Raw genomic sequence first — 22,502 nt, forward strand, 5'->3', positions numbered from 1 at the left:
AAAAAAAAAAAAAAAAAAAAAAAAAAAAAAAACTGTAAACATCTACTTTTATCCTTCAGTTAGCATCATTAGATGCTAACTGGAACATTGTTCTCTTACAGACCAAATTTTTGAGCTCTCTCACATATGGTGTCCAAAAATAGGTAAGTGCCTTTACTGTTAAATTTTTCTCCTGTTAGCCTCTTTCCTTTCTTAATCTGTATCATTTTTTTAACTTAGAGTTTCCTGAGACTCTCAAGAAGGACACACGCTCTGGTTTGCAGCCCTGAATCCAGCTTAACTGAGTGATGCCAGAAAATTTCCATACCTAGAGATGTCCCAGTTGGCAGTTCATTAAAAAAAGGTGCAAGAGGCTCTGCTGTCCAAAGCCAGCTGTACCCTGCTCTGCCCCTTCCCAGCTCCAGCTCTGTAGATAACAGCCACCACGCTGGGGGAGGACAGGTGGGTCAGCAGGCTGCAGAGGATGGCAATAATCAGATAGGCAGTGGAGAGATCATGGTCACTCAATGTGCACCTGAGACACATCAAATATTCACACATTTTAGGAACACAGCTGTGAAGCTGAGAGTGAATCTGGCCCTGAAATACTTCATTTGAACCTAGACCACTGTCTAATAGGCTGAATAACAGAGATAGGAAAGGGGTGATTGATCTAACTGGAATGAATTATGCCACTCTCTTTCCAAATTCTCTACTGAAGTAAAACAGAAACCTGCTTTTCTTTTTCTTTTTTTTTTTTTTTTTTTTTTTTTTTTTTTTTTTCTTTTTTTTTTTTCATGGCTATGATTGACGACTACTACAACAACAACAACAACAGCAACAACAACAAAATATTGTTCTTCAATTTTTCTTCACATCTGGTGGACAATTGGCCATATCATAAGTTAAAATGAAACTGGAAAATATTAAAAAAATAAAAAGACTAGAATGTGAAGTTGTAAAGGCATCAATGATTGCTGACAAAAGACATTTGCTATATTTTTTATTATTATTATTTTTTATTATTATTATTTTTTTAACATGTCAATACCATAGTCACTGAGAGGCCAGAAAAGAAGATCCTGTGTATTTGGCACCAAAAAGACTAAATACACAAGTGGGACATCTGCCATCTGCAGCCCACCTTCTCCAGGCTGAGAAGGAGCAATGTTATGCCATGGATCTTAGCCTTTTTGCTTAATGGAAAAAAATAAATAAATAAAATTTTAAAATTGCCTTTAGAATGCAACAGAAATGCAGTCAGCTTGGTTGCTTGGGGCTTGAGTAGAAATTCAAAGGTCCTCCTGTCTTCATAGTTCTTCTGTCCTGTATGTGCATGAGATAGACAGCAGCAACCTTGTTACTATTTTTTATTCTTATTCCATTCTCATTGTTATTCTTATTGTTATTCTATTCTTATTGTTGTGTTAGCTGCTGCCCAAATAGCAAATAGACAAGATGGGCAGAGGAAAAATGTGCCTTGCTGGCTGTAATCCACCCAGAGCCCAGCCACATCTGCCTCTCCCCAGTGCCATGCTCTGAGCTGGGGGTCCTGCAGTAACACCACCAGAAGAAAAGTTGCATGTGTATTTCCAGTCTGTTTATTTCCAGTAACAACTGAAAATCAGGCTTGTTCCTTTAAAACAAAATTTCAGGAATAAAATGTTCCAGCTGTTTCAGATCTTCAGCTGTGTTTCTCTTCATTTTGAAGGCACTCAGTGATTTCTGCTCTTGCTTTTATATCCCCTTTCAGCCACCCTACCTTCAGACTCCATACTTTTCCCAGCCTCTGAGAAAACAAGAGCAATCAATCACCTCTCAGCCTTTGGAGTTACCTTCTCTTGTTGTGAAGCTCAGTCACTAACAAAGGCCTTCAAAATACATGGATTATTTATTTATTTATTTATTTATTAAATAAGCTTTTTTGCTGATGTAAGTGTGCTGCCCCCCCCACCCCCCCCCCCCCCTTTTTTTTTTTTGGGGGGGGGGGGGGTTGGGCGGGGATGTGCTGAGACCCCAGCAGCTCCTACATAGAATCATAGAATAGTTGTTTGGGTTGGAAGGGACCTTTAAAGATCATCTAGTTCCACCCCGCTGCCATGGGCAGGGAAACCTTCCATCAGACCATGTTGCTCAAAGCCCCATCCCATCTGGCCTTGAATACTTCTTTGTGTCTATTGATTTTAATACATACTTTCATTTAAGGACCAGATTGCTTTCCCTCTACACACCATCTCTGGACATTCAGACTGGTAGTGGACTATAGTCTGCAGAAAGAGGAGCCTTACAAGACTGTTCATCTCAGAAACAGCCTCCAATCCTTCGTGGCTGCATTGTTTTTCATCTTTTCAAGTATGAGAGGAAAACTTCCCAAACCCTTTTCAGTGGTTTGTTTCATGCATTTGTTTCATTTGATCCGGGGCAAGCATAGACACTTTTGTTTCCTTGCTTCAAACATGCCCTTTAGATAGTTTTATCTCTCAATTTGACCAGTACCTAACCTTGGCTTGCACATTTAGTTCTTCCCTGTGGTGCTGCTGTGTCAGCTCCCCCTTCCCTAGCAAAATAAGGAAAAGAAACTGTCTCCAGGTAGCCCTGGCCATGAGGGAAGGCTGTGGACTTTCTTGTTGGGAACTGGACATACACTTCCTGGGCATTCATAGTGACCAAAGTAAATTTAAGTTTTCTCACACCGTACAGACTCTGCAGAGAGACTTATGGCTAAGGTCTACATCACTTCGAGCAGAAGCAAAGCTTCTAGTGGTTTATGACCCAGGAAAATGAGGGTGAGTGATACTAAAACTCCGACGTCACCTTGACAAATGTTAAGTATTTTCTTCTGAGCATAGGATCAAGTAAAATAAATATATATATATATAAATAAAAAAATACATATAAAAAAACACACACATAGCAACAACAACAAAACCCAGAATCATTTAGTATTAGAAAGTGTATCTCTTTCCATAGCCTTATTTTAAAGAGCTTAGCCAAATTCCAGCCCCGATCCAATTTTCACCCTGATGCAGATTCCCAGTGCAAGCAGATATCAATGGCAAAATTTTAAGTAACTGAATCTTGCATTGCAAAATGACACAATAGAGTCAGAAAAGCCTGTTGTCTTGCATCTGTTATTTGATTCAATGTCTCTAACATCTGGAACATTAAACTGCCATTCTGATTTTTTGTTGAATTTTTGTAAAATTAGATTTCTTGTGTATTTTTTTTTTAAGATCTCTGAGGGAACATTCACAGTTTTGGCAGCCTCTGCTATCTTAGCTCTAATAATGCCCATATTTTGAGAGACAAAACGTACGTTGATCATGCCATGGATTCCTGTTTCACCAGATGCATTGTTTCAGGCCTTTATAATTTCATACTGGATTTCATCTCTTCTGAAGAGAAAAGAGAGAAATGCAAGAGAGGTTCAGGAACATTTTTCCCATGAACATGTTTGTCTAAGATATGATTAAAAGAGCCTGCTAGGGAGAAAATACAGTATTTTTCTTTCAAAAATTTACATGTGTCACAGCTAGGTCAAAATTGATTTTTTGCATGTCCAGTTTATTACGTTTCTAAGGGTTTTATTTTTGTGCTCATTTCAGCAACAGAGCAAAGAGCTTTTGGCCTAATTGCTTTCTTTCTTGGGAAAATATTTGGCGTAAGGGCCTTAAAAAGTTTCTTTCTTTTTTTTTTTTTTTTTTTTTTTTCTGTTTGTCTAGACTAAAGGCTGTGGAGATCAAAGATGATGAAGATGTTGGGGTGAGCAGAAAGCAAATATATTGTTTCCACTTTGCATTCAGAAAACTCAGATATTTGGAGTTCTATTGCACAAGTGTGTGGGGTGTGAGTGTGTGCATGATAACGTCTCCATGTTGACCCAGAACCAATGGAAATTTGCCTTGTTACTCTTCTCATATAGAAAATAACCTGTCTGTCAACAAAGCACTACTTAATGAAATCCTCATTTTATGTTCCACGTTGGCTTTTATATGAAAGTGTTGACTGACAAGTTTATTCAGTGTTAGTTTAGGGTTTTCCTGGAAGGGAATAACATGCCTAGATCACTTCTAAAACTCAACAAAATACAAACCAACAACATCCAGTGGCAAGGCTGGGTGAGCAGCCTTGTTCTGGATCCCACTGCTATGGCCATCGCATTGAACCTCCCTGGACTCTCAGCATCAAGATGCTGAGCAAAGGAATGGAGACAATAGGAACAGAAAAATTACAAATATTGCACGTTAAAAAATCCCCCCCCCCCCCCCCCCCCTTCTCCTTCCCTTCCTTTCCTCTCCTCACACGTACTTTGGCATTTATCTACCATGACAAGCCCCATTTCTCCTTTTAAAAGAATGCATAAATGAGCTATGAATATTTGATCCTTTTTTAAACAAATATTTTGGCTTGACAAGTCACAGCAGATAAGACTACCCAAGATGGTAGCCAGCTGTTCTGGAGTAGGGAGTGTAGGTAGTGTGGGGGCCAGTGTTGGAGGTATCACCTTTTCCAAGACACAGCACACAGTCTGCTTCATACAGCCATCCATTGTCCACAGGAGCGATCATTTGCTGTTGCAAACCTTCTGTTTTTACACAGACTGCTTCAAAGCCCTTGATGATTCTGTGTATTTGTGCCAGAGGACAAATTCTGTCAAGCCTACCCTCCATGTGTATGAACAACCCAGCTAATTTCATTGGGAGTATTCACAGCTTACAGTCCAACACCTCAGTACAGTGTCCTTCCAGGATCATGGCTTAAGCAGTGCATAATTCTTTCTGTCAGGGGTTTCAGGAGGTTTCTCTCTGATTCTGGATAAATTGGTTCAATTTACACTGAATTCAAATTAGCTACTTTATAGAGAAGGTACTGTCTTCACATGACAGTGACATTCAACAAATTAAATGAATAAATGTTTTGTTTGTTTGTTTGTTTGTTTTGGAGGGTACCGATTTATTGGTTTGCCCACATTATATTTCAGGCCTCATATGTAGGGATTTTCTAATTTGCATACATTTTTCCTAGGTATTTATTGTACTGTATTTAATTTTTGAGCCAGTGATAAATAAGTAAATTTTCAAAATATAACCACTTCTATCTAAAGTTGGGAGAAGTGAAAGGATTGTTTGAAACCCAACAACTCTAGATGCCTGTATGTGAGCTTAATTGAAGTGTTCTTTTTCTCTTTAAAACGTATTTAAACTATATTTTTAATAGGATAATATAGATGGTTTGGGGGGATTTTTTTGGTTTATCATTGGATTTCATTTCAAAATCATCTATTTGGGGGAAATTTTATGGGTGGAAAAATTATGAAAATATATATATATATTTTTCCCTTGTGTTTTCTTGTTCTACAGTTATTGCTATGGAAATTAAAACAAAAGCAAAAACAAAAACAAACAAAAAAAAAACCACCTCAGAGTTTCTGCATCATTCACCTTTTGTCCAAAAGTAAAAGGTGAGCTTTATATTTCTTGGTGAGAAAAAAAAATAATTATATTGAAACACACCAAAATAAAACAAACAAAAAGAATGTTGCATTAGATGAAATTACATTTTCCAAAGCTTTGGACACACTTTTCTGTTTTGCTGCAGTTTTACAAAGGTAATGTGAAATTCATTTTCAGTGACAAATGTCAACTCAAAGTGTACTAGACTTCAGCAGACTTTCCATTTGGCACAAGGGAGATAAAGTAGTTGTCTTTGCGGAAATCTTTCTATTGATGAGACTCCTTTCCAACATGTATTTTAATTTTTATTGCACCTTTAAACCAAGCAACATTTTGAAGATTAGACAACAGTGGAAATTACTGACAAGCACAGGAAGATCAAACAACTTAAAAATATCTTGTTTAGGACAGTTCTTAACCTCCACCTGAACCACCTGCAAAATTTGTATCAATACAGCTTTCAAACACTGTGATCCATTTTCCTTTCCAGTCTCTAAGATCACCAGGATGGTGAAGAACAGCACCCTTCCTTCACATGGCCTCAGCTCTACAATGTGACACGGACACATTTCTGCACGAGCTGACTTGAAGTATGGTCAATAAGGTCGAAGGTCTATGGTCTCTACCATTGACAGTTCAGTATGGCAATGTTATAAGTATCCTATAGAGTGTTTTTACTTTAGGTATGTATCTTCAGCAATTAAACCCTGGACAATGCATACTGAAGGGACAAAGACCCCTGAAATATCAAAGGCAGAAACATCATTGTGCTTCATGTATAGATCCAAGAACTTTAGGACTAAAACGCAATTATTCTACAAAGCAGAATATTTGCAGCCAATGAACAGTACTAATGTCATAGGAACACACTTTCCCTCTCCATGCTGTTTAGGGGGTGTTCAAGAATGGATGGTGGGATTGGTGGGAGAAAGTGTTTTTTTGTTTGTTTGTTTGTTTGTTGAATATTTAGTACACGTTCTTTTGTATTAAATTTCCACAGAAGAAAGTACTCATGGCAATGCACCCTCGTGACATTGTGTTTGAAAATATTACTCCTTCTTCAAAGAAGAGAAAGGGAGAATCTGTAGCTTTAAATTATAAGAGCATGGGAAAATCAGACATGGTAATAAAAGTAGATGTTTGAGTGTGTCAGATAAAATTTATTAGATAGGGGTCTCCAGCTCAGTGCATTCCTATGCTAAATTCTTGGTAAGCTGCCAGAAAGTGAACTTGGAGCATTAGCACAGTAGAAAATATTTATACTGGTGTAAGGCTGCTGGCTGTGATATGTTGCTGCTCTTTAAAAATAGCTGGCCACAAATTCAAAGACATCAATAGAGGTCAAAATACAGGGAACTACATAATTTAATGAATCAATTATATGCTTACCAGACAATAAGTAATACTATCGTAGAAAAAAAAATGAATTATTAACATGTGAAAATAATTTGTGAGCTACAAAACACACTCAGTAGCAATCAGGGTTAGGTTTCTAAAAATGTCTAGTCAATCTAATAGCTTTCCCAGTAAAGTCAGCACAACAGATTTCTTTTGCTCTGTGTTCCCTTTTTCAAGCATTATCTCCTATATGAATGACTGTGTGAAGAAATTCCTCAGCGCACCTCAGCGCTGGCTTCACTTACTACTGCTGGCTCATATTTCATTAAAACTCAGCCCATGAGAAGGACTGTTAAATCATTTTCAAACATGTTCCATTACTTTTACTTTATTAAGATGTAGATTTTATATCAGTGATAAGTTCAATTTGCAATGACTAGGGCTACCTTGAGATCAATTTTTGACTTTCTCTGAATTCTGGCCCCAGTTCAGATAGTCAGCATCTTTCAAACAAATTTTTAAACCTGTCCCATATAAAGGAGGCTCATCTTCCTCCCTTGCCTTAAGCAACATTTCTTTGCGTGAGCTCTTCTCTTCTTCTTATGATGTATATAAAGCATCTTTATATAGATGCTTTGCTTGGCCAGTGGGTACTATGTATTTCAGTATAGGTCCATGGGCTTATAGCAGACTGTAGGTACTGCAGCACAAATAGTCAACAATCCAGTTATATATTATCTAAGGCCATAGAAATTGAGAAGTAAAACAGAAGGCTGACTCTAAATCTACTGAACTGTAGACACTTTTCCTCCCAAAACTGAAATCATGATTATATATCAACCACCTGGTAAATATCTGAGGCTCTATTTCCATATATATATATATATATATATATATAAACTACAATACTGCAAGCAAAATAGCAAAATAATTCCTTGTTTTTGGGGGGGCTTTTTACAACACTTAAGCCATAACAGTTTGCCTTTTAATGATAGAAAAAAACATAAGGTCAATGTAAGGCCTTGATTACCCTGACATTTTCAGATTGGAATGCTGATTTTCCTTCAGCTATGGTACAAATTCCCTTTGAATCCGTGCTCCTGCAGGGATACAGAAATGCTCACCTCAAATCTTGTCCTTTCATTTTATACTAAGCAGGACACAAGAACATTTCGCAGCATCAATCCTGGCTTCCACGGAGTATTTATACCAATCAGACTGACACCTGTTTGTTGAATTAGACTAATTGCAATTTCCCATTTACTCATAACCTTGACTTTAAGAAAAAATGCAGCAGACCATCAATTAAATCTAACATACTCATTTCATAGTATCGTTAGAAACATGAAGGCCAAACACGGACTAAAGGCCACGTCCCATATTTAGTACTTCTTTAGAAGAAATATGTAAGATTTTACCGAGGCTTTTTACTGAAAGGACAGTTCAAAAATAGAACCTGGAGGTATGTATAAATAGAGAAATTCAGAAGAATGATAAATCAGCTACTCTCCTCATGTACTTTACTAAGTCAATATTAATACTTCAAAAGAAAAATGGAACTATAATGCATCAAGGTTTTGAAAAATAATGTCACTGATGGGAACGGAACTCACATCTAACACTGCCAGGCTGTGCTGGACTATAAACAGTCACAATGGTATTTTCTTATTCTGTTTTAGCAGTAGCACATTTTAGTTAAATTCATGTGGTTCCTTAAGCTGATTGAGGAAACATGAACATATACCACGAACAAATGTATATATGAGGTGTCATATGGATGTTGGCTTGCCTACTGTAGCTGGTGCAGAGTTCCCAGCAGACGGAGAGTAAAGTGTGCTGTCAAGCCCCTGTCACTGAAGTTTAAGCTAACACGTCTTAGCTCATAGTTATACCTGCGAAAAGAACATTTATTTGGACATTTAACACTAATTATCCACCCTGTGGTAACTCATTAAATGTACCCAAGCCATGTCTAAACAAAACAAGCAAAAAATCAAGTAGGAAGCACTCTCCTACTCCGAGGATTGCTATATTGTTAGTCTTCCCTTTTCCTTACCTTCTCCTGATTTGCAAAGTTGCAGGTAGCCTGTGTTACCCTTTCTTACATGGAAAGTTGTCCTCATCACACAGCCACTTTGGAGATGGAAAACTCAGAATAACATGCTCAGAGTAGTGACAGATGTGGATGGTAATTTGGAAAGCTTAGCTGCCTCTTTGTCAACTGGGTAAATCTATGAAGTGATAAAAATCACTCTTACAGAGAAATTTTCCTCCCAACATGCAGGCAAAAGGTAATGTGTGAATGATTCTGTAGAATTCCATGAACTCATGAGAACAGTTTTTACTAGTAAAAGACACATTGAATGTATAAGCAAGGAAGACTATTTTTATTTCTCCTTGCAATAAACAAAATTTCTGCATATTGCTTCAAAATGTAATAATTTTACTTTTGTGGCAAGAAGTCTATATGGGGCCAGCAGCTTATTTCAGCTCAGTTTTTGGTGTCCCCATATCCCTTTTTGCTAGGTCTCCAAAGACCTGTAGTGATGTATAGAGTCCTAATTTAAATTGCAACCACACACAACTTTGTGTCACAAAGAAGGGATCAGCTTGAATTAGAGTCAATATCTACTATATAGTCAGAAGTACTTCTCTGCTAGACTGAATTTACTGGCACATCTCCATAAACATGACTCTTTACTAGGAAATAGTTAATCTTTTATTGCATCGGATAGTCTTGTGGGATTGTTTTAGTGATTCATTATAGAAATCAAAGTAAATTCTACAGCATTGTGCAGTTTGGCTCATCCAATTGGAAAAACCCTAGTGATCAAAAAAGCATGTGTTCTGACTCAGATATATTTTATGACATGGCTGTAAAATGTACCTACCACAGTTTTTCATTGTTTCACAGACAATAAGCACAGTCATTTTCAGGTTTCTATTGTTCTACAGCTGAAGTAGTGAATGTCCCCTTAGTCACTGAAATAAGTGACAGCTACATTTACATCTATAAAACAGGCAGGGTTAATTACTATATTTCACCAAAAAATAAAATAAATAAAAAAAAAATATTCCTTAAACCTGTGAAAATTAGAGCCCTAATATTATGTCAGCTTTTCACCCTTAAACAACAATGTCTGAAAATCTATAACTTGGCAGAAAGGCTTCTTTAAGCTAAACTGTAATGTGTATGTTAGTAGTCCACAAATAATTTATTTTCTGAGATCTGCCAACCTTATTCAAACAAGGTAGTTCTACAATGAGTTCCATCCATTTCAGTGGGGATGAGCAGGTAGGAAACAGATTCTAGACAATTTAAGAACTGGATTTCAAACAGTTAATATACTGGTCCCAGAAAACAAACCTGGAACAAAAAGGTATTTTTTTTTTCTTTTAGCAAGTATTTTTAAAGGAATCTCTCTGTAGAAATATCAAAGGTTGAAATTGCAGTCCTGAAGCCTGAAGTTTTCATATTGAATCCTATTTGATCAGATCTGCGTTTGAAAGTATGTGGTTATCTTTTGCTAGTTACTTCACACTACTGAGCTGTATATTGAAATGAATTTGTTATAATCACAATTGAGCAGGGCTCCAGTACTAATGAAAAAGTTTCATTTCTATTATGCTTGAGAGAATAGATGTTTTATAAAACCAAGTGGAATTACAGGTATGCCATTTCTCATAGGAATGACTGCAGGAAGGGAGAGAATTTGCCTGTTTTTAGGTGTCTAAAATTTGGATAGCTTGCCTTAAATTCCCAGGTCTTTGAGTGCCAGTAATGCAATTACAAAAATCCTGGGTTTTCATAGCCATTGGCTATCATGTGGTCAAGAGAGTTGTGCATCTTTTATTATTGCAGAAAAATCCAGACTTCTCTGGACACCATCTGTTACCTGGTTTTTTGGAACTTCCTCATGTTCTTCCTGTATGTGGACTTTTCCAAACCATGTTTTCCCAGTCAAGCCCCAGTATACACACTGAGCTCACATTAAAGTTTGAGCTGCCACTTGGCATCCTAATTGAATAGGATAATTTAACATATGCTTTGAATGTTGCTAAGGCTCCTCAGTTGTCATATAACCGCCACAATGCCTCAGTCTCTTAAAATGAGATTATTCACTGTATAAAACCTTTTAGTGAGAGGAGCCGTTCAAAAACACTCACTGCAGTTATAAGTTTAAGTGATAAATATCTGAAAAGATCTGAATAGCCAGTATCTGGGTGCCAGTAAAGCTCTATTAACTAATGTGTGCCTCAGCTACATGCTGGAGAAGGGAAGAGGAAATATTATAACATATTATAGAAAAGAGAGATGTGGCTTGTTGGCAGGTAGTCTTCCATTTATAAGCATACAAGTTTGTACTAGAACTAAAAATGAACTATAGTATAAAAACGCTATGGAGAAAAAATGAAAGGGAATGGTTTGATCTGGAAAAGAGGAGGTTTTGCAGCCTGCTAAGTAAAAAGGTCAGATAAAATATTCTTCAGTTACCAACAGCCCAAGCAGTATAAACTCTGTTGTTAGAGGACATGAGCAAGCTCTCATCCAGTCCCTGCAATAAGGAGCAGATCATGTTTTTTGAACCATTTGTGTGGATCTGCTCATGTCTACTCTGCTTTGGGCACACACCTGTTTCGGTAAGGTCTCTGATTTTTTTCATAGACATGTGCCTGAACAATGAGCATTTTTCAAGATTTCTTTGAAACAACCGAGGGTTGCTGTATACATTTAAGGACTGTTTGTTGCACCACGAGAAAAATAATATAGTCTAGTAGACATGGCCAAAACTGAAGTGGCATATTCCTTTCTTTCACTTCTTGCTTCCCACTGATCTGGGGTGTGATTGAGACATCTCCTGTTTGTTTATTTGTTTGATTTTTTTTTTTTTTCTCTTACATATCCTGGACTTAGTTATTATGATTCAAACCTTGCACCTGTGCAGCTACTAGCACAAAAGTGCCAGTGAAATAATTATCTTCTGTAGTTCAGGTGTTGATCCTGTAGTTTGAGCCATATGAGTGCTAAAACTAGCCTGTTTGAACCCTTTGCAGACAGGGAAACTTAGAAGCATGTCATTGGTGAGACATAATCTTAAAGGTTCAGTGTAAAATTAGTGCCCAGATTTTTTTTTTTTCTTTTTCCTTTGATTGTTTTTAAGTAGGTGATGAACACTTGGTAATGCACACTGAGAAATGTACACTCTGGCCTGTGATCATATGGCTTTCCGTGCTACAAGACTGCAAAATCTAGGGCTTTCCACAATGGAAACAATGCATAAGTCTGCAGCACCCGTGTATCTTATGCTAAATGATGAATTAACTCCAGAACCTCAGGGTGGTTTGGAACACATTTTCTTTTCCACTATAATGTTTCATGAAGTGTGAGTTGCTGGGATTTTTTTTTTTTCCCCTGCAGATGTTGCTGGCAGTGCCTCGCCACATTTTCATATTGATATGGTAGAGGTGATGGAAAAGGAACATGGAACTGAAATGGGTCACTATTCTCCCTGACACTGTAGCAAAAGTTTACAAGACAAACATCACAGAACAATTTTGAGTGGTTACAGAACCAATACTTTACACGCGTCTTGGGACTCTGTTCCAATAATTATTCTAAAGACTGTGACTCTGAAAAGGACACTCATGAGTACCAAGTTATGAAGTGCAGTGTAGATTGTTGTTATTCTAGCTGTCACTGCTGATGTGTTTTAACATATCTGTATTATATATGGCATACATTACTTTCCCAACCAAACCAAGTTAGCCTAAATGTATGATTCAAGATACTCCAAGTCCTATCACATTCTCATTAAGAATATGATACTCTAATAAGATACACAATATTTAAATTGTCTGGAATTCTTGGGTACAAATCCATGCAGTTTTCTCTGTCATAATATTTCAGGATCTCCAGTGTTGTAATATTCCTGGGCTATCTACTTAGATTTCCCACTCACAGACATCCCATGTTTGTGCTTTGTTTTCCCTAACATTGTTCCCTTTCTTCTGAAGTGGAGTGCTGCAAATCTGTGATTTGGTACAGGTTACAGCTCAGCAGCCCCTCTCACTTTCCCTGCTGCACACAAGAGTAAGGGGCAGCCAGCATCATTCCTGGATGCTGAAAATTGCCTTAGGAGCTTAAGCTGAGATGGACACCACTGATGTTCAAATGTATGAGTTCTATGTTGTGATTCCCTGAAAAGAAAATGTGAATAAATCATCATTTTTCAGGGAAAGTTATCCTAATATTTTTTATGTTCTGTCTTGAAGTGGTTCTGTAAAAGAGTGAAGGAATTCAGCTACCTAAATTTATGTGCCTAGTGCCACTTAAAATGCTCAGAGATCTTCAATACATCTACCCATACAAGACTGGCAGATATGGCAGGGCCTACAGGTGATAAGGATCCTTTGCGCTGCTGCCAGAGGCCAGGACGGTTGTCTTCCAGCAACTCAGTTAATTCCAGATGCTTCTGTCTTGGTGCCGAGCCCCTAGTTCTCTGACCAGCTGAAGGGTATCTCATCCACTATGTAAGCAGCTACAGGTGGGTAGGATGAATCATAACACAGTGGCTCTTTCCAACACCCAGAGAACATACATGGAAGCAGTGAATGAATTGTCCTTCCCTGTCCCTGGAGCCTGTTTTGTTCCTGGAAGCTTCTGAGGTGTCTCATGACCAAAAGAGGTGCTCGGTTTTGCAGGGAGCCTGCTCCTCAAACCACACAGCTGTGGTGCAACTCTACCTGCCCCTTCTATGCTGCTCCCTTTAACCAGTGCTTTCACTCAAGGAACTCCCTTCTGGCAAGCAAACTCCAGCTGGCATCTTTCACAGGTGGTCCAGACAGCAGGGCAAGGAGCAGGGGAAACAGAACAGAAACACAGACCTATTCCAACAGCTTTTCTGTGGCAAATCATATTTCAAAGGGTTTAGTTGGACGTTAAGAGATGGACTGGACACCAGGCTTGAATGGGAAAGTAATTTTGTCCTTAACTACAATGCAGCTAAACTCAGAAACAACAGGTAGGAGATAAATTCATATAAGTTACACCATATAGAAAACTAACTGTGGCTGGTGTGAGAGAATTAAAATAATAAACAAATAAATTTTTAAGTTTCGTGATAAAAAAAAAATATTAAAAAGAAAAATGAAAATATAACTGTTCAAAGTAAAAGAAAAAATATTGAGAGTAAAAATCATAGGAAAGGGATAAATACATAAGAATGTGAAGGGGAGAAAATGGCTAAATGTATACTAATACATCAAGAAAAATGGGAATAGGTGTCAGTTCCACTAAATAACATTGATTCTATTATTACTGTAATTCAAGGTTAGGAAGTGTGTACTCTGCTGCTGTCTTACATGTTCCTGTTCACTGAGTTTATGCTAAAATTATGTGGATTTTTTTTGCAGTGTGGGTTTCTGATAAATGGATTTCTTGATTACAAGCAGGATTTATATCTTAAAGGCCCTGGCCCCTGTTATAGTAATTATAAGTGCAAATTATTGGAGAAGCATTTTAAAGGTCAGGACTTCGATGATCCCCTGAAAGCAACCAACACGGTGTCTGATAACAATATTCTCCAGCTACTGCTGAACTGGACTAAATTTTAGGGAGTGATCCAGACATGAAAGAACTCAGACATTGGCAGACCAAACTGGCAAATGAATGTAATCTCTTTGCCTTCTGATTCTCCTCTGTGGGCTGATATCTGTTATCTATTGTTTTACACTTTCTGGATGAACCACAGCCTGCCTGGTCTAATTCTCTGCTTAGGCACTTGGGTGATGCCTCACAGAAATGTAGGTACCTGACACTGGATGTGGGGAAGTGAGAGGGGAACCACACATTAGCCTGAAATAATTAAGTTCTCTGAAATTGAAGAGATTTCAGCAGGGCCAGGGAGGTGCTCGTCCCCCTGTACTCGGCTCTGGTGAGGCCGCACCTCGAGTACTGTGTTCAGTTTTGGGCCCCTCGCTACAAGAAGGACATTGAGGTTCTTGAGCGAGTCCAGAGAAGGGCTACGAAGCTGGTGAGGGGCCTGGAGAACAAGTCTTACGAGGAGCGGCTGAGGGAGCTGGGCTTGTTCAGCCTGGAGAAAAGGAGGCTCAGGGGTGACCTTATCACTCTCTACAGGTACCTGAAGGGAGGCTGTAGCGAGGTGGGGGTTGGTCTGTTCTCCCACGTGCCTGGTGACAGGACAAGGGGGAATGGGTTAAAGTTGCGCCAGGGGAGTTTTAGGTTGGATCTTAGGAAGAACTTCTTTACCAAAAGGGTTGTTAGTCACTGGAATAGGCTGCCCAGGGAAGTGGTGGAGTCACCATCCCTGGAGGTCTTTAAAAGACGTTTAGATGTAGAGCTTAGGGATATGGTTTAGTGGGGACTGTTAGTGTTAGGTCAGAGTTTGGACTTGATGATCTTGAGGTCTCTTCCAACCTAGAAAATTCTGTGATTCTGTGAGATACTTCCAAAGCCTTTGAGAGCCATGGAGGCTTCAGCTAACCTGACTTCAGGACTTGCTTTCAGTGACTGTATGAGGGATTTACTGAAGCAAATTTAGTGAAGAGACACACAGATGATTAAGGGACAGTAGACACATTTATACCAATGTGTATAAATCCTACCAATGTGTATAAATACTTGATGGAGGGAATGAAGATGAGGGAGCCAGGTTCTGCTCTGCTTAGTGATCAGACAAGAGGCAATTGGCACAAATTAAAAAAAAAAAAAAAATTAAATTCCTTCAGAACATGCGAATGTACATATATATATAAATATATATATATATTTCCCATAAGGGTGGCCCAACAATGGGATATATTTCCCAGAGAAGTTTTTGAGTCTCCATTCATGGAGATATTGAAAAGCCATCTGGACATAATCCTGGGCAACCTGCTGTAGCTGATCCTGCTTGATCATGGCAGGCATTGGACTAGATGATTTTATAAGGTCCTTTCTGACCACAGTTATTCTCTAATTCTGTTATCTCTTACATCTGACTAATTTCACTAGGCCCATTAGGTATGGAAAATGTGGGTGGCAACCCCACCACTTTGCCACTGACGTGGTAGCCCAGTAGTTAAAGCTGTCCAGGCCTGGACACACTTGTCCCATATCCCTCAGCAGTTCCTTGGTGTATCTTTCTAATCCTTTATTTTGAAATTGGACCTTCTCGCAAGCAAGAGGCATTCTCAGGGCATTCAGATGGCTGAGGAAGAACCACAGGTTTATCCAACAGAGATGGTGGCCACCCTCACCGGAGCAGGGCACTTCTGCAGAGTAAGAAATACCTTTCCATCTACAAAAATCTAAGCTTCCTCAGGCAGGAAAACTCTCCCTTGTTGTGCTGTCAGCACAAAGGCAAACTGCAAGCTGTGTCCAAAAGACAAGTGGTAATGGGAAACTGAGAGAAGGAAGCCAAGGAGACCTACCCACACCTTCGTCTGATACCAATTTTTAAAGACACAATCCAACAGTGGTGTCAGTCAGCAATAAGAAAGGTATAGAAACTGCATTGCAGATGATACAGATACAATTTTTTTAACAACTGAAGTACTTTGATTCAATAGTGAAGCATTTTCTGTGACATTATACAGCACTGTAAATCAAGGTAAGTTCTGGGGACATTCCATAAACAACTGAGTTATTTTCTGACTCAATCTCTCCTGGTTTTTCTAAAAGCTTCAGATTGAGCCAGACAGGCTAAATCCTATTAAAGTCAGTAAGTCCATGTAAAAAGGAATGTTCCTTGGACTACAATAAGGTTTCCTAACAATTTTCCTTTGATTATATTACAGATGACAGTTTATAATAGAACTGCAGACTATGGTAACATGGAAAAAAAATATAAAATAAAATAAAAAATAAAATAAAATGCAACATTTATATATTTTTAGCTCCCTGTCAGATATCAGAAAGATTTTAAAAAATTACCAGGGAATTTACATCTTGACACATTCATAAATACAGTAATAATAATAATAATAATAACATAAATATCAGATGTAATCTTCTCTGTCCCATCCTTCTCCCAACTCTGAAAAGAAGTGACAATAGAGAAATATTAAAAAATTAGCTTGGACTCCAAGGTGAAGCTGATAATAAATGCAAAAAGCCACAAAAAAACAATTTCTCTCACTGAGGCTAAATCAGTAAATTCTCTATATGTCAATAAAATAACTTTCTGAAATAGATGTGTATAATGTATAATGCATATAACACTTTTTTTTTTTTTTTTTTTTCTTATGGATAATTCCATACATAGGGCAAAAAGCTTTACAAAGAATTTGTGTGCCCTCAAAGAACATAAAATATTTTAAATCTATATTTCAGATGGGAATTTTTCTCTGGATTTCATTCCTTAAAAATCATGGGCCTAATCACTCCAGTATTGCTTCACAGGAGCAATTTTATGCAGGTGAGTTACAGAATTAGCTTCCCTGAGAAGACTCACATGAGTAAAGTTAATTTTTTGAAACACAGTCTGAAGGACCGGCCCCACTAACTGAATCACTGTATTTTCCATGGCATGCTCAGTGGCAAAGACAGTATTATTGCACAGAGGTTATGAATAATTTTTGGTGTTGACTCCTTCACAGCTCTGCTTTACACATTCAACACACAGCTTCTTTGTATCTTTATTTTTGCTAAAGGGCGTAACAGTGTTTCACATATATTTTTACTTTCCACTGTTCAAAACATAAGCTAAGCCATTAAAAATTCACTCTGAGGATATTTTCCAAAAAAATACTCATATAGACATGGTCAGAATTATTTTTTATATATATACCCATTATGTGTATCATATAGCTGAAGGAAAAAACAGCTTGGCTTATTTGCCATAATAGACACTTTAATGGTGTAGAAGATGTACATAATAATAAGATAGTATGAGAGCAAAATTTAAAACATCAGCAAGTTTTCAAGGTTAGGATTGCAGTGTATGGGCAAACATTAAGCTCAGGTAAATATGGAGTTAAAATGGGAAATCAGACTGCAAAAAATAATTTTTGAGAGTAATAGAATTACCACAGACATACAGTTTGAGCATGGTAAGAAGGTCTTTTCTTCCTATGAACCCTCTTTGATGTTCTAACAGTAAAGCAAATGGAATGGGAATACAATTATTTTAGATTATATAGATACCTCTTTTTTAACACTTTTTTTTTTTTTTTTTTTTTTTTTCAGCTCTTTTTGAACTGTGTCTTTAAACATGAGGTTGGGAAAAGTTTGCCCTATCCAAGGCTAGCCTCCTCAATAAGATCTTGTAGACACTTTCTGCCCCTGGAGAATTTTTGGGCATGAGTAAAAGCTGGGATATAAAAAAAGAGAAGAGAAACCCAGCCTCATCCAACTTGCAATCCAGACAACGAGGAGCCTGATGATGATGTAGTGAACACTGCAGACAGGGAACTCAGTTTGAACTCTGTTTGCTTCATACAAAAAAATCTCCACAGGTATGAAAGCAGCTTTAAACTCCAAGATACCAGCTATCTGAAAACCATTGGAAATATTAAGCAATAGGGTTATATGAATTCAGCTGAAGTCCTGTCTCCTGCTGGGGAAGAAAATTTCTGTTTCTTGTACCAAGAGGGGATGACTGAGGTTCCCCAAATTCCTCAGCTCTAAAAGAATATCAGGATAAAATCAGGGAAAATGTTCACTCAGCCACTGAACTCCTGACCTATATGACAGTACAGCAGAAGTACGGTGGAAGGAGTATGGAAAAGCCTTCTGGCACTATATGTGAAATATTAAGTGGCACATGTCAGTGCAAGAAGGGATACAGTAAGAGAAAATTGAAGTGTTGCAAAGAAAATAGAATGAAAGTTTAAAAATATAAGGATTTTTTCCAGATTTGTCTGGATGATGGCTCCCATGCTCACGTATTTAATAAAGCTAAAGATACAGAAGGAATTTAGTATTTTATTTTATTTTTATTTTTTTTAGCAGTGCTGGGATGCTGCAAAAATCTGCTAAATTTGTCAGGTGGCAACATAACAGGCCCTCGGACCTTGAGGGTATCAGAGTCACTATAGTACAACATGGTGATGGGACACCTGCAGGCTCATTTCTCCTTGGGGTTGCGTGGGGATGTTGATGGGAAGATGTTAGAGACTTGTGAAGACCCTTAAAGGTGTGTGAACATCTTCTTAGATAGATACCTGTGAACTGGGCAGAGTTTCAAGGAGAACTAAGGCAGAAAACCCTTGCCCACCTGAGCCAAAAATGGGCATAGATAGGAGGGTTCAGGCAAGGCTGGTTGTCCTGTCTTTGAAACTGGGTGCAAAGAGGACATTGCGATATGAGGATCATAATTCAGGCTATTACTTGGTCAGAAGAGCTCTGTGTCATCCAATTCCAATGCAAATGTTATCAGAACAGTGTGTTCAGTGCTAAAGGGATTACACAACCCAAATAAGCAACAGCAAATTCCTCTTTTTCTAAATGCCCTTATCTTTTTGCCAAAGGGCAATGGAAAGAAGAGAAGGAAAAATGGTGAGTTATTCTCTTGCAGTTGTGAGAATCTGCAAGATAGGCCATACTATATTATCCTTCTCTGAAGAAGATGCATGACACCATGAATGAGCTAACCAGGTATCCGTTTATAAGTGTGTGTACTCAAAATGAGAAAAAGCTTATCTGTTTTGTCTTCCTAAAACTCATACTGTGTTTGAACATTTGTATTCATTGATGGTTGATACAGAATGTTTTGGTGATTTTTAGGAGGAATGCTATTTGTGGTTGCAAAGATATGGACATAACAAATCCAGTGCTCTACCACATTTAAAAGTGCACACACACACATAAAAAGGTATTTCCTTAGGCTGGCAAATAAATATCTGCCAGATTCAGAAACGATCTCAGTTTTTGAAACTGTAGCTCTGAAAGTATTATATAATTATTTCTATCTTGATTTGTTTCCAGAAAGACTGCCAAATCACCACACTCCACAATTTCAATTTCCAATTCTCTGTAGAAATGAATATTTCAGTTGCTATTTAAAAGTATTGCTATAGAAGAGCAATTAGAATGCTGCTGAAAGTGTCTTGGTAACACCTTTTCTCTTACTTAGTTTTCAAGGATTATGAACAACTTAACATCATTGATATGGCTAATATAATATTTTGTCATAGTGAAATACATTACACAGTAGAATTACAGTAGCTGAACACCAACCTTGTATCTGCAAAGTATCTTAAAAGATATTCGCAAATTAAAACTATGAGACATGTAAAAGAAAAACCTCTTTATTAATTATACTAATGCATATTAATAAATTCTTCAAGAAATTATGGATAAAGAAATACACAAGCAGTTGGTTGATTTTATTATTTAATATAAACACTATAAATTCATGAACCTAAAGTTTGGTTAATAGCATTTATAAAAAAAAATCGATATTGTTACTGTTTTGCCAACTTAATTTTTCTAGGAAGAAAAAATAGTGAATTACACTGTGCACTGACTTCATATTGAGTCATAAAACTTAGAGTTACTTCAAACTTTTTTCCTTAGATCTTGTCGTTATAATCTATAAAAAGTTAATCTAATGTTGAAATAAAGTTAGCAAAGTATTCAATCTTTGTCCTTTTTTTTTTTTTTTAACCTTCAAACACTTCTAAATTTAATTTTCTAAGGAAAAAAAACTTCTGCAAGATAGAGAAAGAGAAGAAATGCAAGTAGATGTCAGATCCACAAGGATGGTGAACTAGTCCCCTGCTCAATTATTCTGCCATTATGAACTGAGTGTGAACTGATGGTAATTGAAGCGAGAAAAGCACTAAAACACTTTCCAAAGCAACATCTGCAGTGAATCAGAGGAATGAAGATAAAATGACAAGGACATTTAATGACAGGATTGTTCCTTTGCCCGCCTTTCAGCTTAAAAAGGTCTGGCCAAATTCCAGTTAGAAATGATCCCAGTACAATGAGTATACCATTTCAGTGTGATGTGTAACTGGGTTTCACAGAGATATTTGAAGAATGTAGTTAAGTATCTCTTTGAAATGTGGACTGCTCCCAAACTTTCCAGTGCTCATGACATTCTGGATTGAGCTCTTCTTCTTATTCCTTCTCAGATATTTTTCCACCCACAAAAATTTTCTGTATTACTCATGCAGGAGCATTGCTGGTATTGAGTGCACAATGGTATTTGATCTTACAGGGAAGGTAAGTACATGCAGGACTATCCCAGCTTCATGCCATTCCTCCCCTTTCTTGCAGCTTTTACTCAGTCCTCACCTGGTCATACCCTCCCATAACACACCACAGACACTCACCTTCACCAGGCTCATACATCTGCTACAAATATAGAACTCCAAAAAAGGCAGAATAACATTTGAGGGTAAGCTTTTCTAATGTCCAACAACATCTTAATTAGAATGCTTTTATATATGCATCTTCTCCCAAGTCTCCTTCCCATGACTGGAATACCAGGTCATGATCAATTTATCTCTTAAAAAATAAGTTCTTAGAAAAATACTGAATTTGAATTTCCATGTTTTCCAGACCTCAGAGCTTTCTTTTAATTTCCTTCTGATGTGGGCAAAAAATATGACAAGGTAATATCAATGACTAGAATGATAAAGCACCATGAAAATTGAACTAACAGTTAGAAACAATGGTATGGCAATACTGAAAGTGTCTCCAAAGGAAGACAGTTGATAAAATATTTTTACCTTGAATAGATTTGGGGTTATATTTAATAGGACCTTGAAATTTAACTAACAAAAGGAATAATTCAGTGAGAGTAAACATAATACAATTTCACATTCAAAATATTGATTCTATATCTGTCAAAAATTTGCATTTAAAATTAGGATTGGAAAATATTCATGCTCCTTTGCTGATGGTAAAGAATGTTGAAGAAGCAAACTTTTTTTATTATTTTATTTATTTATTTATTTATTTATTTTAAATCATTGGAGGATGGTGTCTAGCTGTTGAAACCAGACTGTACAAGACATTAAAAAGATGAGGTGTTTGATCTGCAGTTCCAACATTGCATCGACATTTCTGCATAGGAAGGTTTTGGCTTACTATCAAAGCTGAAAATATTTATGGGTTTGCAGCTTGTTTCTTTCTAACAAGTCTAAATTTCTTCTGCCCTCATAGATATATTTTATGATAAATTTGTTTTGTCTGAACTGTTCCCTTCAAAAACCTGCCCATTCACAACAGTTACAGCAGAAATCTTTGATCTCCTATTGTCTGGATTAGAAACACTGGGGATGTGAGTGCTGCAAAGTGATGTGCACTCGTGGGTTTTTGCTCTGAGCAGGGGACGTTGCACTGCACAAGAAACACATGTCCATGCCACCACCTCCAAACTGGTGACTCCTAGGAGCAGCTAAGATAAGCTTGACTTTGGTGGAGAGGTGAAGGAAACTCAAAACAGCGAAAATGTGAGGGGGTGGACCAAGGGCATGTGGTACAGTGGTCTGCAGTTAGTGGTGTGGGGCAACACTAAATATACACCTGTCTCAATTCCGCATCATCATTCCATATCCCAGATATCAAAAAGAGGTCCTGCCAGATGCCATGAGAAGGGAAATGGGGACAAGTGGGCAGCAAGTTTTATGGGGCCTATTCATCTGTGTGGGTTGAGACCCAGCAGCCTTTTCCTGAGCCAGGACAAATTCCTACATAATCTGGTGACTGTTTTCTTACTTGTTCAAACTCCTCTTCTCTTCTCTTCTCTTCTCTTCTCTTCTCTTCTCTTCTCTTCT

The sequence above is a fragment of the Oxyura jamaicensis genome, chromosome 1 (assembly GCF_011077185.1).
Source record: "Oxyura jamaicensis isolate SHBP4307 breed ruddy duck chromosome 1, BPBGC_Ojam_1.0, whole genome shotgun sequence".
In the NCBI taxonomy this organism is placed as follows: domain Eukaryota; kingdom Metazoa; phylum Chordata; class Aves; order Anseriformes; family Anatidae; genus Oxyura; species Oxyura jamaicensis.